Source organism: Sylvia atricapilla, chromosome Z (assembly GCF_009819655.1).
Source record: "Sylvia atricapilla isolate bSylAtr1 chromosome Z, bSylAtr1.pri, whole genome shotgun sequence".
Classification (NCBI taxonomy): Eukaryota; Metazoa; Chordata; class Aves; order Passeriformes; family Sylviidae; genus Sylvia; species Sylvia atricapilla.
The window spans coordinates 28,681,732-28,701,089 of NC_089174.1; the positions used below are offsets into that span (position 1 = coordinate 28,681,732).

The 19,358-nt window shown below is 44.5% G+C and overlaps 1 protein-coding gene across 2 annotated transcripts in view; it reads left to right on the plus strand.

Moving 5' to 3' along the window:
• The first annotated feature begins 1,339 nt into the window (after window positions 1-1,339).
• The window catches only part of SEMA6A (semaphorin 6A), a 118,127-nt gene continuing 100,108 nt past the window's right edge, over window positions 1,340-19,358 (plus strand). For both annotated transcript variants that reach the window (XM_066339940.1, XM_066339941.1), the window contains exon 1: window positions 1,340-1,863. The gene's annotated coding sequence lies outside the window, so the exon portion shown is untranslated. The remainder of the gene's footprint in view (window positions 1,864-19,358) is intronic.

The following is a 19,358-nucleotide window of genomic DNA, read 5'->3' on the forward strand; positions in this document are numbered from 1 at the left end:
GCTCTCTTTGCAGCTTTAACTCCAGTGAGATCTAGAGGGTAGAAATCACTGTTAAAACTCATGAGGAATCGCATACCGCCGTCGAGGAAAAGAGCATGCGGCTTTTCACCGCACCGACTTCGAGCTATTTTGCAGTGTTTACAGCTCAGCCCGCTCCGGCAGCCTGTCCGTCCCAGCCCTGGCGCTCTGAGAGGTCAGCGGGGCGGGGGAGGAGCGGCGGCCAGGCAGAGCCGCAAGCACGAGGGCGCGGAGGGCTGAGCTCAGGGCCGGCGCCGGGCTAGGGCCCCGGCAGGACGCCCGCGGGCAGCGGCCGAGCGCCTCGGCGGGCTCTGCCTGGGCGGCGGAGCGTCCGCGCTCCCGGGACGGCGTTCCCGCGGCGCCCCCTGCGCGGTGCCCGGCGCAGTCCCCGCACCGCCCCGCGGCCGGGCCGGGGGGATTACCGCCAGCGGCAGCGGCGGAGGGCCCCGGTGCGGGGGACGGGGAGAAGGGGATTAATGTATTAGCGCCGCTTGCTCCTGCTCCCGGCTGGACCGGATCCGAGACGGGGATTAGCGCAGCCAGCGACCTGCTGGCGGGACTGAGACGGTGGGAAGGGAGAAAAGGCGACAAGCGGACGGCCAGCAGCCAGCTGCAGGGGGGACGCGCCCAAGGGGGTACGGCCCGCCCCGGCCCCGTGCGCGGGGCTGCGCGGCCGCCCCGGGCTCCGCAGCGGCCCGGATCCCGCGGAGAGGCGGCCAGTCCTTCAGGAGGCTGCGGCCGGCTGCCCGTCCCGCACCGTGCTCTCGCCGCTGCCGCGGGCGTCTCCCCACCCCTCGCCGCTTCTCCGCGCACTGCCGGCGCGGAACGACCGTGATGGCTGGAGGTGGCGACAGCTCCGAGGGGACGGGCGAGGGCCGGGGCCGGCGAGTGCCCTCCGCAGACACCGGCTGCACGTAAGCCCGGTGCCGCTCGGCAGCGGCCCCGAGGTGTCTCTTGGAGCAGCGCCCCAGAAGCACGCCCGGCCGCCGCCGCCCCCGCCCGCCGGGGTCCCTTACGCCTCGCCCGGGCCCGCCCCCGCGGGGCGGGGCGGCAGCGCGCATGCCCCGCCCGTGGCGGCGGGAGGGGCGGGGCGGGGAGCGGGGCGCGCCCTCCCGTCCGCCCGCCCGCCGCGCTCCAGTCCCGGCTTTGTCTCCGCCTCCGCCGGCCGAGCCGCGTCCCGGGGACAGCGGGCGGGCGGCGGGAGACGGAGCGGCAGCGGCGGGAGAGCGGCGGGAGACAGGGAGAGGGAGAGAGAGGGGAAGACAGAGAGAGAGAGAGAGAGAGAGAGAGAGAAAGAAAGAAGCAGCGGCGGCTCCCGCGCACAGTCCAATACCCTGCAGCTCGAGGCGAGCAGCGACTACACTTTCCTGCCGTGGCACAGCGAGTGCCTCCAGCCTCGGAGTTTTCCTGAAGCAGCCGTCACATCGGGAACACTTTTGGTAGAGAGGGACCAGGAGATCCCGACATGACTTTCCTCCCGAGGCTCGACTGAAGGGGACTTACTGGAGTGGAACCGTAGTGGAATTTGGGTCTGGAGAGGAGTTGCTAACCCTTTTTTCATTTTTTTTTTTTTCTATTTTTTCCTTTTTTATATATTTTTTAATTCTTCTCGCTGATCACTCCCCTCTTCGCCCATCATTGGAAATGAACAAATTGCGTTTGCAATTCAGAAAGTAGAAATATATAATATACTATCCCCCGGGAAGCACACATGTAGTAATGACAAAGGATTGCAAAGGAGAGAGTGGGTGCAGTTTCCCAGAGAGATCCCCTAAAATGGATTACTAAATGGAACACTACATCAGCTAGTTGTCCTCTAGCTGCCCAGATACATGCACCGAAAAGGTACAGTACTCCCCTGTCCGTACCCCTACCTTATGTTTTGAGAATGCTCGGAAAGGAAGGCTCCCGGATCGCCCGGCAGGCTGGGAAGGAGCGAGGGTGGTGTGTGGTTTGAGGCGGGCTGCTGCCTTCTGTCTCGACATCGTTTGCAGCGCCTAGGGAGGAGGAGAGCCGCCCGCAAGTGCACACGCTGCCTCTGCTGTTGTCACTTTCCCGGCATCTCGTGGCTTCCTCTTTCTTTTCCCTTTTTTATTTGATCCCTTCTTTTTCTTCCTTCCCCCAATTGCCTAACACACTATCCTCCCTCCCCTAGCCGTTGGCACGGCTTGCATGCGCCGTGCTGGGGCTCCTCGCCTCCCATCCCCGAGCCCTTCCTGGCACTGGCAGGGGGTCGCGCCAGCCCGGGCACCGTGGGGAGCTGGGAAGCCGCGGGACGCCGCCGCCGGGGCCGCGGCCGAGGCCGCCGGGTGGGTACCCCGGGGCCTCCGGGCATCGTGTAGGGCTGGGTAGTGGGGTCTTTGTTACGAGAACTATGTGGGCGCTTCGTGTAAAGGCGTAACACCTCCGTCTCTGCTGTTCCCGCGGTGTAGTTGGGTTGCGGCTGATGTATTTATTTATTGTTTTTTTTCGAGGCTGGCGCTGCTTCTTGGGGGAAGCGGCCGGGAATCGAGGCAACTTCTTCCGCGGAGCAGCCCTAGGCGCAGCCGCGGGCTTTGTTAGCGATCGTGGGCTGGGGCCGCGGGCTCGCCTCCCCGCCCGCTCCCCACGGACAGTGGCCGCCTTCCCCTCCGCCCTGGCCTGGCGAAGGTGGGCCGCCAACTGCCCTCCCTCAGCCCCGCGAAGCGTGGCTCTGAGGGTAGGGATGCTCCCCGACCCTTTCTGCCGGGTGCCTCAAGCCTTTTCCCCTCCGGGCCGGTGTCTCTGCCAAGCCGCTTCTCCTCGGCTGGAGAGCGCAGGCAGACGGGCTGGGGAAGGCCAGACCCCTCCGTGGCTGCCCGGCGGGCGGGAAGCCGTGCGAGGCAGCGCAACTCTTCTCCGTCCGCCCAGCACTCGCCCTGTCGCTCCTTCAGCCTCTCTCCGCCCTCGGGCTCCGGGCCAAATGGGAGAAACAGTGGAAAAGAAAAAGTTTTTTTTAATGGCGAGTAACAGGGCTGGCCCTCCAGGAGGGGCTGGGGGCCGCGACGCGGCTCCCCGCAAACGCCCCACGCCGCCGCGGACTGCTGGGGCCAGCGGCGGGGTGCGGGGACGCCGGGCGGGGACCGGGAGCGGGGCTCCTTCGTGCCGCGGATGCTGAGGTGGGGAGGGATGCCGAAGAGCGGACAGCATGGTGCAGAGGTGAGGAAAGGATGCCGGGCAGGGAACAGGATGACGCTGAGCAGGGAAGGGATTTCACCCTGCACGCACACACCCTGTCCCCTTATCTGTACGGGCAGGGGAGGCTCCCAGCTGAGAGCAGGGTGCGTTTAGAAGGCTGCGCCTCCGTCTGCCGTGCGCTGGCGAAGCGGCGCCGAGGCACGGGGGGCGGCGGTGCGGGCTCGGGCAGCCCCTGAGGCAGCCGAGGGTCAGCACCGCCCCTCGCTCCGCCGCCAGGGAGGGCGGTGAAAAGTTTGGGTCTCCATCACGCGTGAAGTACCTTCTTCTTCTGAAGAAAGTACCTGAGGGCTCGGCCGTCCCACCTCTCCTTTCTTCGTGCCTGAGTGCCCGGCTGTCCAAGGAAGGCGTTCCCGGGAGTGGAGCGGACAGCGTGCGGATAGAGGGCTGGCGGGGGAAGCAGGGCTGAGGCTGCAGCCCTGTCAGTTGCAGTGGTCATGCCCTTCTGCCCATCGCCACCGCCTCTGTCCTGCCTGGCTCATGCCAGCGTGAATCGCGAGGCAGTAACTGCTGGGTTTCCCTTAGGCAACTGGCTTTTACTAGCCTTGGCCTCTTGTTCAGGGGATAATTTGTCCTCCTGTTCCTCTCCCGAGCCTAATTGCTGCTTTTGAAGTTTGTAAACATGCACGTTTGCGCCGACGTCTGTGCAGCACGGGTGTTTACCTGCTGCAGAAAATTATTTCACTGATAGAACAGTAAAAAATAAAGGCCTTTTATAAAAGATACTAATTCCTGGCGCTGCAAGCAAGGTGAATGCTTCATTTTCTAAAGGCGCACACACAGCATGCAGTTGTTGTAAATAACGAAGTGCTAAGTGTCCACGACCATTTTCTGTCATAGGGCTGCACGAAGTGGCTTATTATTTGATATAGATTCTGCTAACTTTTTTTGTATCATCCAGTAACGATAGAATTACTAACTTGACCTCAAAGATAGGTAGCTAAAGGTGTGATATTCCCCGCTATCTTTGCAACAATTAATTCAGTGACTGCTTTTGGTGAGCATTAATTTAAGTGTCATCCAGTAAACCATTTTCATCCAAGTATTCTTTATTGGTGATTAAATCCTTTGACATCAGTATGACAAGATCCAGTGTAGTCAGGTTCTTTTGATTCAAAATTCAGTTCTCTAAATTCATTGAGATTTTGTAGTTTTCTCTCATGGTAGGATTTTTGCAGCTGTTTCCATGTTCAGGATTTCCTTTGCCATTTTTTTCAGATCAGAAACAGAAAATGATCTTGCTGTGATTAGCTTTTTTTTTTATTATTATTTTTTATTATTTTATTTTATTTTATTTTATGAGACTGTTCTAGTGTATTGTAAGGAAATTCAGGTCTGCTCCAGCAAATCTCTTTCATCATGGAATTGCTTTGAATGTGGTTGATTCAGTAGGATGAGGAAGGTTTGTCACTATTAAAGAAGTACAGTTGCCAAGGTGTTTCACTGTCTGGGGTATCTTTTTATCTAATAGGAGCCTAGTTTTAATGTGGTAGCTTCTCATATGTTACAAGAGAACTAAAGTCAAATAATTCTTTAAAGCCAAATAATTTCATGTGCATAAAAGAGTTTATTTCTGTTCTCCACCACTGTTCACTGGAGAAAATATCTGGCATTCATGAAAGTTTAGATCAGGAGCAGCACGCAGATGAGATTTCTGCCTACATGCTAAACAAAATTTAAAATAGTAAGTAATACTGTAATGTTTATTTGCAACATTTGCTTTTCATGCACTAGGCACCACATGCTTGAAGCGCGGGTGAATGCTCTCATGGACTACAAACTAGGTAGTCACAGATGTTCTGTGTGTTCTCAATTAATCTTGAAAATTGTATATTCTTACTTAATTGCAAACCAACCTTATCAACTGAACTCATCCTACTTGAATCAAAAAATAATTGGGCACTGACATCCATGAGGAGGATGATGGCTAGTTAACATTTCCAGCTGCTTGAAGATGAAAGTGAGTATTAGCCACAGTCCTTTCTTTATGTTTGCAAATAGAAGATTGCAGATACTGGTGTTAAAGACTGAAGAAGGAGCTGGATCAGGCTAAGAATGAGGAGTTGCCTTCATTAGATTTTTGAAAGGAATTAAAAAGAAGAAGAAAAAAAAAAAAGAGAGAAAAAGTGAAGGACAGAGATCAAATTAATGACCTGTAAGAAATCCAGACTAGAATTGTTTGCATTAGAAAGGAAGTAGGTGATTGTGAACTTGCTTGTGCATGTTTTGTGAAGGGAAGGGGAAATTTGTCATCTTGTTTTGAAGAGCCATACATAAATACACATGAAAGGAGCTCACATGGTTTACAGCAGGGGAGACATAAATTGTTTTAGGATTAAATTGACCTGAGCTAATACATGTCTTGCATCCAGCTTGTTTGCAAGAATACATTGTTATACTACTGAAATAAATGTTTTGTGTATAGTACCTGATTCTTATATGCTATAGCAGAGTGCTGAAAACAAACAAGCCAGTAAATTCTGGAAAACAACACTGAAATTATATTAGATGCAGCATATGCTAGAGAAGTGAACAGAAGTTTTCACTATCCTAATGTGATACAGATGCTGCACTGTTTGACCTCCTACTATTCATTTATTGATGAAGTAAATCTTTAGTCCTCACCTTTTGCAGTCTCATTCACCCAAGTAAGCTTTGCTGACCCAGGAAAGCCTTGCCTGCCAGAGTGATTTTCTGAGAGTAAACACAGCTGCTGAAATATTACTTAAATGTAGAGGATTTTTTCTGTTTAAGCCCCAAACCGAAAATATTATTCTCTGCTGGGAATCAATACTTGCTAAGGTCCTGAAGCAATCCTGTGAATACATTTGGTCTGGACTGATCCTTGATGTTAAGTCAGACCTAGATCCACATGTGTGTCATGGAGCAAGTCACATCCAACAAATTGTGACAAGCTTTGTTTTACAGGGCAACAGAAGAATAAGAGTGATAAGCAATGCCTTTTACTGGTGACCATTTGAGCATTTTATGCTCATAAATTCTGTGTATCAGGATTGTTCTTAGGTGGGCAAAGACATTTTGGCAGTAAGAGAAAGTCAGTACCACAGAGTCTAACTGCTGATCAACAACATACAGCAACCATGAACAACGTTCTAATCCACAAATAAGCAGCTAGGGGAAAGCCTGGACCTGAGCCATACATCTCTAAAAGAATATTTTTGGATTTGACCTGTTGTACCAGTCCCCTGAGTGAGGAACAGCTTAGATGCACATAGAGTTTGTGAAGTGGACTACTTCATTTCAAGCACAAACCTGGCAGAGCAGAGTTTGTATGTCTCTATTTTCTTTATGTGCTATGTTACACATGGCCATAGAAATAACTGAGTGTTTTATGTTTCTGGAGTGTTAAGGGTGCTCTGGTTATCCATGGTGAGTGTTGCTTTGGTTTTGGGTCTTGATTGCAACATGACAATATGGCAGCACATGCCCAAGGCACAGCTTTAGGTTTTAAAGGGAAGACTGCCACCTACTGTATTATAATTTTAGGTACTGCAGCTCCTGTGCATCTTGTGGAGTTACCAAGTTTTTAATTTGCCTGTTTTGTTTTAGCTTCCAGAAGATGTGAAAGGATTCAAAATCAAATGCAGTATGGGAATGGAGGGAGAGACAAAATAGAAGAGATATACAAAATTAGGGTATTCTGGAAGGCTTGGGAGGGGTTCTTTGAAAGATGGGCATACATAGAAACAACTGCAGCTTTTGTCATATCTTATGAAGGCTGCTAGCATTGGAAATAGGGAAGGGGATAAGAGATCTAGGCTTCCACCCATAAAATAATCATGTTCTTATGCACCAGATGAACATAAATGAGGCTACCGGGTTTATGTCCTCTGAAATCTAACGTTTAACTCTGACTATAGTTTAATGAAAAGAAATAGAATTCACTTGGAAAAAAACCCCAAAACTAAACAAAAAACCCCCCAAAATTCCAAAGAAACAAACACCACCTTCCCCCACACCTCCCCCCCACCGCCGCTTTCAGAAAAGGAAGAAGATGAGAAAAACCCTGGATTAATTTTCTTGTAATTTGCTGCAAAATCTCGTGAAGTCTTTTGTGGCATATAACTGTAGTTATTTATCAGCCCAAAGGAGGGGTGCAATATTCTTGATGTGAATACAGAGTCATTTTTGTATGAAAGAAATTTTCCACCAAGCCACAGAGTGTTTCTTTAGTGGCTGAAAGAGAGATGTAAAATAAAGCAGATAAACCAGCTATTAACAGAACTGCCAGTTGCTGTATCGCTAGAGTGAAGACATATGGTAATTCACTACATTCAGTGATGACCTTTCCTTTAAAAATATTGTTAAAAATAGACACTTCTATGTAAAGTATTTATATAACATACTTGAAATTCATGTATCCTGGACTACTCCATGCCATTTTTGTTAGTGGCAGGTTTTTGGTTTGTTTTGGGTTTTTTTTTAGCTATTGACAAAACTGATACTGAAGAACTTCCCACAGCCGTACACTTTTGCAATATGCCTGCAGTTCTGAAGTTAAAGAGTTTCCAGGGGCAGGTGCACAGCATTGCTGCACCTCTGTGAGAGAGCAGCATGGGCCCTGTCCTCAGGCTGGGAAGCCTTTAGCATCATCTGCCTCATCCTTCCCAGACAGAGCCGTGCCTTAACTGCAGCATTACACCCTTTCCATGAAGCAGGAAAAAAACCACAACATTCTTGTGTTTTTAGTATCTCATTTGCCTTTAGTGAAAACTTAAGGTTTATAAAAGTGCAAAGAAATGTTTTTGTTGTTCCCTTTAACCTCAGTCTGAGAGTTGTTCCCTTTAACCTCAGTCTGAGAACACCTTGAATGAAGGCTACTCTACTAGTACTTTTACTGGGAATAATAGCAGAAATTTTATTATGTGCTTAAAAAGAAAAGGTATTCCTAATTGTCATTGATTTTGCAATGACCCTGATAGACTCAGGGACCTTCTAATAATGAAAATGTGTAGAATATATAATATATATGGTTGGGTGTTCCAGTTCCACAGATGGAAAAAATACTCTCCCATAGGAATTCCCAACACAGTGGGAAAAACTGCATCCAAGTTATATTCCTGACTGCAGCAAACATAATTCCTATTTCCCTATCTATGTCTGCTCAGTTTCACTCTGGTGTTCTATATATTGAATATTCTTCATAAGGCTTTTATACTTGAACAGAAAATTTCCAATGTTGCTTTCTTCACCATTGTTCATGAACATTTATCCAGTACTTGCTCTTGAGGCAGCCATTCATTGAAATGTTAATGAGATTTTGAACAGTTTATAGTTCCATAGGGGGTTTTTGTTTGGGGCTTTTTTGTGGGTTTTTTCTTTTTTTTATCTGCAGGAGAAAAATGTGGTTTTGTTGATGCCTTTCAAAATCTACTTTTTATTGGTAGATTGAGATGGATTCTATGCTAATTCCTCCTGCATTCCTGAATTATGGCCTAGCAAGGCACTGTCGCTGGGATCTTCATCTATTAATCATGGAAGCTGCTTTCTTATTCGGTTGCCATAGTTTCAGTGCCTCGGATAGTGTTGGGGTGCCTTGGGAAAGGCTTACGACACATTCGGACTTGCAAACCTTGCAGTTATTTTGGCAGTAGAAGAGCTCTGAAGGATCAGAACAGCATCCAACGTTATTCAGAGTTGGATTAGAAGTGGAAACTTCTGGATATGTCTCTCTGGACCTTGTTGTGTGAATGTCCAGCTGATATTTACTCCCAAGATTTGCTTTTTGCTTTGTCTTGCTGGTAAAATCATACACTTCAGAGACTAATGGCTACCTTTATCCATTGCAAGAACAAAAAAAAAGCTTTTCGTTAGTTTTCCTGATAAATGGTTGGGTAAATTAGGGCATTTAGGGTTTCCTAAGCAGTCCAGGTAGTTTGTTTTACATTCTGTTTCAACCTAGCTACATGCAGTATGATACCACGTCTGAGACTGAGTTAATGTTTATTGCTACCTTAAATTTAATGAGACAATAAGAACCTTTTTGTTAGCTGCAGAACAACTTGAATTACCAAGTAGAAAAGAGGAAATTAATTTTTTTTGGACAGAAATAAAGCTCTTTCAGTGTATGGGCAGTATTTTTCAATGATGTTTCAATATTTGTTCAGCATTAAAACATACATACTTTCAGAAATGTAGAGCTGTGAGATGTTAGAAATAGCTATTTCAAGAAAATGAATCAGAAAATGGTAAAGTAGTAAATATGTCTAACAGGAAAGTAGCTAAAAGATTGACTTGTCAATGTAGTGCTTACCATCAATTGATTTATCTGTTATGCATAATATAAAATGATGAAAAATATATTTCAGTAAGCAAAGAATGGTTTCCTTTTCCCATTGAGAAAAAAATTGTCTTCACTTCTGTGTGATCAATCAACACTTCTGTTTGACCAGATATTTAAATCCCAATTCTTCTACATTTTACAGTGTCTCCAGAATGATGTGATATCCCTCCGCTCAAAATGAAGCAGTTTTAGTCTAGCACAGAGAAACTTGCTAAGTATCTTCTGTTTACAACAATAAACAAAAAATCCAGTCTTGACTTTTCAAATCAGTCAAAGTATAATGTTAAAAGTATGTACAGTTGAGATAAAGAATTCAGTATAATTAGAATTAACCAGGAAAATAGGCACTTTTTTGCATTCATATGGTTAGTTTGCACTCAAAGATTAGTTTTAAAGCTTCAGCTTGGGACTTTACTACCCAACCTTGTCAATTTTTCAAGTGAGATCATTAAGCCTGTTATTGAGGTTGAGAACATATGCCTGTTATATGTAATCCTCAGGAGCCCTACGAATTGAACAAGTGAAGTCCAAAAATTTGATCTGAATTTTAAAGTTTCATTTGTTGGTAGATGCACACAAAATCTGTGTTTGTACTTTTAGACTTTCACATAATAGGGAGTTTTTTGTTTTATCATCTTCCGGATCTGCGTGGTATACACATATTTTGCATGAAATGAATCCCAGTCTTTTTCCTGGTAAACTCAGAAAGTGCATGCCTCTATTATACTGACAGAATAATATGCCTCTGTCATTCTGTGTTTCCCTTTGGAAGAAAGGTAGTGATTGAGTAAGAAAATTTTAACAGTGAGGAAATAACTTGGGTTAAGAGCTGTAGATGTACAAATTCTATTGTGGTTTTTTTTCCCTCAGAATTTATTATATTCCATTTAGTTTCAGTTTAGATATAGGATACCTCTGCATAGAAATTAATTTAACAGTTCTGTAAGGAACATTCGTACCTTCTTTTACACTAGTGGGATGTTTTTTGGTTTTTTTTCTCCTTGCTAATAATTTTTTGCCTCCAAGAAACAGAGAAGTGAGTTATAAGTCAATACTCAGTATAAAGCGCCAGTCTGCTTCCTGTTGGTGGATAAAAATGTATTTCTACTCAGCACCCATTAACATTCCTTTACACCGTTTAGAGTTCAATACAGAATTATTTAGGCTGGAAATGTCCTCGAAGATCATGAAGTCCAAACCTTAATCTAACACAGCTGAGTCCACCACTAATCTATGTACCTAAAGCCTACATCTATACAACTTTTATATACCTCTATGTATCTTTTAAATACCCGAGTTGGTGACTCAGCCACTTCCCCGGGAGTATTTTTCTTTCCGTTTATTTATGATTGATAATAAAAGTTCTTGTGCATCTCCAAACAGCAGAATTTTAGCACCAAATATACTAATCGTATCAAGAAAAAAAAAATTTCTGTGGAAGTCATTTTTGTGTTTGTGTCACTTAAGCAATGTCACAGCATTTGCTTTGCAAATCTCACACATGCTCAATAGTGTCTTACTACCTGAATGTTCCTGGAAGGTTGAGGCTTGTCTTGGGCTGTGTGCTTATGAAAAAACAGACAAGACTCTGCCCTTATGGAAAAACAGACAAGACTCAGCTTCAAAAGCTCCCCCCGTGCCTGCAGCTGGTCAGCGGGTGTAGGTGGAATACACCCATCCCACTGGTCCTTTGGAGCCCGTGGATGGGGAGGAATGATTGGAGGGCAGCTGGAGCCCTGGCCCGCATGCATGTGTTTGTGTGGGAATCCTGTCCCAAAACACCACAGCAAGGAAAAGGATGAGATGACACGCCTTTTCCGACAGATACTCCACACACAGGGCAGACCCTGATGTCTGTTGCCTGAAGGCAGAGGCTGAGTACCACAGGATTATCTTTCTTGAGTGGTACTTCACACCATGAGCGTGGCTAAATGCAGCCTCCTATTTGAGTCAAAAATGCCTTTTTTTAATATAGAGAGGATTAGAGGCTGTTCAACTGTAGTCTTGAACTTCGGGTCATAGTCTTTTTATTACTGCTTTTTTTATCAGAGCCCTCTAATGAAGGAAGGGCATCATGCATTAAAATCAACTTTTGAATTAAATTTTCTGTATGAACAGAACTTGGTACTATGTGTATAAACTTCTAATGGCATTCAACACATTCCACTTCTGAATAATTTGTACTCATTAATTACAAATGTACATCTTTTGCAATTACAACTTACTGATCCAAACCATATTAAATCAGAAAGTATCACAGTTAAATTGATTTTTAAAAATTTGCTCTACTCTGTTATATGAGAATGATTATGTAACATATCCTATAAGTACTGTGCAGTAGAACTTTGTTTTCTAGAAATATGTTGTCCAGAGCTTTATTTGGATTTGGGGATTTGGTTTTCTTAGGTTTTTTGTTTGTTTTTGGGAAGAAATTTAGGTGGAGAGTTATGTCAGGTTTTATGAAGAAGTAGAAGTAAGAAGACAAACTTTAAAGTAGTGATGATTTAGAATGCTTTTTTTTATCACCTAGCAAAATTATTCTTGATTTGGAACAGGAATTTGGTTTTGTTTAAAAACAAATTAATAACTAAATCCTTAAGGATCTGCTCTGGGAAAAGGAAGGATTTTTGCATGAGCTACTACACTTTTTCATAATTATCTACAAGGTGTTTCCTTTAAGTTCTGTTGTGGGGAAGTTCATAATGTTCAGAAACTGATTAACTCTATCACGAGATGCGTATATTTTAGGGTGGTGTCCGCTTTATCCTGTTTTACACATAAGACCTAGACATGCTGCCAGAACACTTCCTTTCCCAAGATAGTAGGGGAAAAAAAAAAAAAAAAAAAAGAGAAATCCTGTTCTCATTCAACAACACATGTAGTCCAAAAGGCAGATTTAGCCAACATAGAGCTTATGGCCTGAAGGTGTGAGATGAAGGCTGGTGACTGGATGATTGTAAGTTAAATGCAGTTTTGATTCGTCAAAACATTGTTAAGAGTACTACATATGTGTGTTAAAGTGTCTATCAGAGGAAAAACTTTGAAAATATAAGACAACTTGTGGAATAGTATAAGTTCTCTGACAGGTGAATTTAAATTCCTTTTTAAGGCACCTTTTTCATTTCCTATTTGGGGTTTTTGTGTTCATCTTTGTCATAATCTTTTTTGTGTAGCTGAAATCCTGAAGATAACATTCTTGGCAACAAAAGCCCAAAAAACAAAACTAAAACCAAAAACCAAAGAAATTACACCCAGCTCCAGTATTGCTTTATGTGAGAGAGGCAATTCAGCCAGGGCCTTCATGATAACATATATTGATATGGCTAAATGCTGGTGATGGAAAATGTAGATTATATAATGCCTGCTAGTGTCTGAAGTGGTCCATAAGAACATTTTCACTGAACTACTTCCAATAGCAAATCAGTTCATTTGATTCCCCTCCCCTCTCCCCCAAATGGTTAGTAATCTCTTTTAGATTGAAGCAGATAAAAGAATTCATTCTTGTCACAGTCAAAGAACTTCAGGAACCTTTAAAAACCTGGAATGTCTACACAGATGCTTAACCACTGTATTTTTAGCACTGCTCCTCACTTCCTCCTTTGTGCCAGGCTCCAACTGGCGCGACTATATACTCAAATGAGTGTCCTTAGTTCACATGGACATGTCACCAGAATCAATTACATTGCTTATGTGTATGATGAAGAGGAGCTGCGTGGAGAAAAGAAAATACACATTACAGGATCTAACTCTTGATCTGTTAGCATCAAACAGAAAAATGAGGGCACAGTTTTGCTTCAGATTGCATCTCCATGTTTATTTTACTAAGCATGGAGTTTGTCTAGAAGAACTAACCTCTGACTTGTTCATATTGGTGACATAAACCTTGCTGACTTTATTAGGAGTCGTCAATTCCTAGTTTTGGGGCTTTTTTAGGAACTTAAGTCACAAACTCAAAATATCAATAATAATAAATAAAAATATAAGAACAATCAAGAAGGCACGGGACTGCAATGGATCTATAAATTGAGTTGCTATTTTAGCTTCAAAGAGTCAAGTACTGGATTTTTTTTCAACAGTAAGCCAGCAGAGAACGTGTTAGTAGGGGGGCTGGTGTGCTACTTTGCTGCTGCAGTGCCTACTTCTAGACAGTCGTCGTATGACAGGCTGCTCTAACAACTACCCACATTTAAAAGCAGGGTTGTGTAAGAACGAACACAACACATTTACCGAAATACATCTATGGTGGGGAGAGCCTTAAATATTCCAGAGGGTGGAATACATTGAGAGAAGCTGTCGCATTTTTATTACCCTGCATGTCTTAGCTCGGAAGGAGACAAAGTAACTTTTCTTCCTGTTCCAGAGTGGCCTTATAGATTGCTACAGGCTCGAAGAGAACGAGAACATTCTCTTTTTGATGCAGTTTTTAATGGAGGAGTACAGCTGTGACTGATAGTGTAGCGGCGGGAGGAGCAGGAGAGGAGCTTGGTCACGTACACTGTTGTGCTGAATGTGAGAAGCGCCCGCGCAAGTCTCGAAGTTCGGCGGGAGCCTGCCCGGCGCTGGCTGCTGGAGCTGTCCTCCGCATGTCGCCTGCCCTCTTGTGTCGGAAGAGCTCCGTGCAGGCGGCCGGGACAGCGGGAGGGAGCGGCGGGAAGCGCGGAGCGGCGGCGGGGAATGCTGGGCAAGAGCCGTGCTCTTCAAAGGCGCTCGTCTTGCCTCTGCGTGTGCGTGTGTGTAGTCTTGCTGTTTGCAGCGTAAAAAACAGAATAGTTTCCAACTTTCTTATACAGAGACAGGAACATAAGAAAGTGGGTTAGCCAAACTGATGTGCAGAAAAGCTCTAGGAGTGAATTTGAAGCGATGGGTAGAGGCTGTAATGCATATGATTAAAGTGAAACATGCTGCCTACACAGAGAATGGCTAACAAGATTCTTTCACAGCTTTCATGTCTCAGCTCTGCTTTTACAGAAAATAAATTCATGTTTGGTTTCAGTGGGTGTGCCGTTTTGCTCAGCCCTACAGGACAGATAAGACAGTCAAACTACACAAATGCAACCGATTGAACACAAATAATACAGTTTGCACTGAGCAGAAACAACGGGTGTGCGTATTAGCGAAACGGCGTCCCAGATTAACATTTGTTTGGTCTGTCTCAAGCTTCTTTTCGCCTAGTGCTTTGATGTTCAATACTCATAGGGAAGGGAGGGTAAAAGCGGAGAGGAGAGGAGAGGAGAGGAGAGGAGAGGAGAGGAGAGGAGAGGAGAGGAGAGGAGAGGAGAGGAGAGGAGAGGAGAGGAGAGGAGAGGAGAGGAGAGGAGAGGAGAGGAGAGGAGAGGAGAGGAGAGGAGAGGAGAGGAGAGGAGAGGAGAGGAGAGGAGGGGAGGGGAGGGGAGGGGAGGGGAGGGGAGGGGGGGGGGGGGGGGGGGGGGGGAGGGGGGGGGGGGGGGGGGGGGGGGGGGGGAGGGGAGGGGAGGGGAGGGGAGGGGAGGGGAGGGGAGGGGAGGGGAGGGGAGGGGAGGGGAGGGGAGGGGAGGGGAGGGGAGGGGAGGGGAGGGGAGGGGAGGGGAGGGGAGGGGAGGGGAGGGGAGGGGAGGGGAGGGGAGGGGAGGGGAGGGGAGGGGAGGGGAGGGGAGGGGGAGGGAGATATTCCATGTCCTTTAAACATTTTTTTCCCTCCTTTTTAAACAGAAGTGTAGATACTGATACGAGCCATTTAATAGTTTCTGGCAGTAATTCTGCCACATCCCCTTGCTCATATGAAGTATATTTTCTGTAGCTTAAAAGAGTATTTAAGTACTATCTCATGTTCAAAGAGCTTCCAGAATTATCTGAAGGTTTTGCAAGATGCGGAAAAATAGACTGAAGCAGCTGTATGTTGTTACAGTGTTTAGAGAAAAAAAAAAGAAATAGTAATTCAAGTAATTATTTTAAAAGCTGTTTAAAAATCAGCTAAAAATGGGCTTTATCCATAAATCAAAAGTAATTTTAACTTTCAGTTTTCCAGTTAATTTTTTTTATTATCATTTTGTTGATAAATATTGTGCATTTATATAAGAGTTCGCCTCATGTCAGTCCCTTGTGAACTTAGGGGTTATTTCAAATAATTTTATTTGTGTTTTTCTTGAGACATTACATCTTTCAGTCTTCATTTTCATAGCAATAGTCATAGTGGATTCGGGGAAGATAAAAAATGTTGGTTTTGAAAGGTTTTTTAGTTAGACATCCAAGAGTTACTTATGCTTTAAGTACTCAAGCCTGGGTGTTCAAGACTTAACAAAAAGGGCTTGCATGTTCTGGGGTTTTGTTTGTTTATTTGGTTGGTTGGGTGTTTTTTAACTTCGTGGCAAAATATACATGGAGAAGGTTTTGTGTTTGGACTAATTCTGCTCCCAGTCCTGCTGATCTCTTCATGTCTGTGCAGGCTGAGAAATCTTGATCACGGCTGAGTGATCAAGATGCCTGTGGTCACACATGTTGGTTTGAGGCCTCTCATGTATTTAAACCTGTGTGTTGTATCCCTCTCCAGATCCATTTTGCCTGTGTACTGTGGATTTGTGTCTGGGGAAAACCTTTCTGAAAATGTAGCATGTTTGTATTTGCACCCTGCAATTGCTGTATGGACAGATGCTTGCTTCTGTCCTGAATTCACATCTTTGCTCATCACTCAGCCTATATCTCAAGCCTTAGTTCTGCAAGCCCAAAGGTGGTTTTAGGCAGAGCCTTGAGTTTGAGTAGAAAGCTGCTGTCAAGCAGCTGGCATTGTGTGTAGAAGGAAGGCAATGTGTTCACAAAAAAAGCTCTTAGTTCTTCAGTCTCATCTGATCAGGTCTCACTTTGTTTTAAAAAATATCAAGTTTTTCATGTTTCAATGTGTCATGACTAAAATGTCTAGAGACATTTTGCAGACACAACTCAAATGCATACACAAATAAATCAGGTTTGCCAAATGAATTATAAAATATTCTAGCTTTCCCTTCTTGAGTACATCATGAAGATTTTGCATGGGAAATACATTGGTGATGCATGGAAATCTTTATCTGCAACTAAAAATGCTTCCTGATTTCTTCACTCACACTCATTACCTGATGGTAAACCAAACTTTGCAGACCAGGCATTTGGTTTTTTTAGATCTCTGCTTTGTGCATGCTCATAATTTCAGAAGTCAAGTCTGGGAACCAGTTCCTCTCAGTACAAACCATAGGCTCAAGCCATCTGTCCCAAGACATCTAAAATATTCACTGCATAGCCTGGAAAGTAAGGAAGTTGGAGAGTGCACTGAATTTTGAGGACAACAAACACAACGAATGAAGAATGTGTTGTGGCACAAGTCATCCTTCCCAGAGTGCTGCCTCAGCAGCCCTGGCTCTGTAGGCAACATGCTGCCAGCTCCAGCTCAGGTCTGGCTGATTCAGACAAGGAAAAGTGCTTTCTGTAACAATGTGGTGAAGCCAGCTAGAATGAAACACAGGTGCCACTGAATGACAAGGTGGCTCATAGTTACTGTTTAGACTATTTTAAGAAATAAGTAGGATAGTCTGTAAAATCTTAAAATACACTCATGATGGATCTCCCAACAGTATACAGAGTATTTCCATCAACATCGACATTAAAAACTGAGTGAAACAGAGTCAGTGTCTTTGGCCTTATTACAGACTTGGAAAACACTAGGACATCCTAAAGTCACTGCCATCATTCTCTGCTTAAAACTCCATTGCAAATTTATCTTATAGTGTGAGATATAAGAAGATGAAACTTATTTCTGGAACATACAGGTCTGAATGGAAAAATAAGGACAAAATCTTTCCCTTAACTGCAGGAAAAATTCTCACTTTTTATCAGTTCGAATAAAGCCCTTTCCTTGAACTGAATACATCATACATAATGTATATTCTCAGCCTTAGCTCAGCAGGCAAAAGATGACAAGCTGTGTTGTGCTGCTTAAGGATATGTTGGAGGAGAATAAGTAATAGAGAATTTATCTATTTCAATATTTGTGGTGTCTTTGAAGTGCTAATAATATTTGTAAAAGTTGGTATGCCAAGTTAGCACCTGCTCTGTGAGCTTGCAAGCAATGGATAATTTGCAGATTTTTTTTCCCCCTGTGTAGTAAAACCACTAAGATGGTTCCAGTTGAGGTATCACTTTAACTTGACCACTTTGGTTTTTGGGTTTTTTATTTGTTTGGTTTGTTTTGTTTTGTGTGGGGTTTTTTTTGTTGTGGGTTTTTTTGTTTGTTTGTTGTTTTTTTGTTTTTTTTGTTTTTTTGGGTTTTTTTACTGAACCTTTGGTCAAAGTATTTTAATCATGAGAAAGTTGTTTCTGACAGATGCATCCAGTGAATTAAGTTGAAGTTATATTTATGGAGTCATACCAGTGCTTTTGTTTTGTATAAGCTCTCTAAAACATTATCTTTGAAAAAATAACATGAAGACTAAATCAACAAGAAACCCAAAAACTTTGAAGTTATAAGTGGATGCAACCATGGTACCATACTGCTCTTGCTAGCTGGTTGCTCCCAGTTTCCCCATGAATGATGGGGCAAAAACAGATATGTTTGAGTGACTTTTAAGGAATAAATGGTTATGGGAGGTACGGAAAGTAGATGGAAGGTCAAGGCTGAGAAATGGAATATTTCTCAAAAGAGATGGATTAATGGAATAAGTGTAGGTATAGTCGCACTGGTACAGAGTGATAACTGAAGTGCCAAGACAGAGGAGAGGAGGGCAGGGTGAAGATGTTTTGTGCCTTGCAAAACAGCAAGGCAAAACATCCCATCATGCCTGCTGGGATGATTCCTTTCTGATGAGCTGTCATCTTCCAAGTGTATAGGAAGCTTGATGTGGAAAAAACAGATGGGGCATGGGAGATGAAGTGACATCATTTGTCTTGCTGGCTGATTTTTTTACTCTTCACATAGAATTTGGTAGGTGAGGGAGGAAAAAGAGTCTGGATGTGATTATTCTCCATCCCCACATGTTTCTCCTTGCCCACAGAAATCTCACGAGACTCCAGCTTCTCTCACAAGCTATTGGTAGAGAAGGTTTCCATCATTGCCAAGGATTTTGAGAGATTGACTTGGAGAAGTGTTTTCTTTCTGTGGGGAAAAAAAGTTGACAATAGGAATGCAGAAGTAAGAGACATTAAAACAAGGACAGTAAGCAATTTAGTTGTACTGAGGCTTGGGCAAAGAGGTGGAACGAGGCTTCACAATTTGTGTGTTTCAAGGGAAGTTGCTTATGGGCTGTGTGATCTTCTTGCCAGGCCTGTGATGAGTTGACATGCTTCAGCCATGAGGAAAGGGCATTGACATCACCCATTGCAGCTGGCTGGTCAGCTGCCTGGAACAAGTTCATGGCTTTTGGCCAGTTTCCACTGAACTAGTAAAGCCTACTTTAAAAAAATCCCTGCACCTGGCACTCTTCAGGAAAATAGTTGGTAGAGATATTGGAGAAGAAAAAGGCTGGTGAACACAGGCGTTAAAAGCCCTAAAAGATAGATTTTGGTATATTACACCTTTTTTAAAAGTTAGCAGCATGTGTTTTTTTAAAAGAGGATTTGTGGGTGGGGAAGGGAAAGGGAGAAAGTGGTGGCTCTGAAAGCAGGTGGCCTCCAGGTCTCTGCTCAATCCAAAATTCTTCCCAAGATGAGCAGGACTTGTCTTTGTACAGACAACCAGTACCGGGCTGATCTTCACAGTGTGCGAAGAGTAATGTTGATGCAAAGATCATAATTTCAAGAAGTGACTGTGACATTGTGGCTGTAATTGCAGATGTGCCAGGAGCCATGTGAAGTTCAAAACCCCTTTTCCAACTCCAGACCTGGA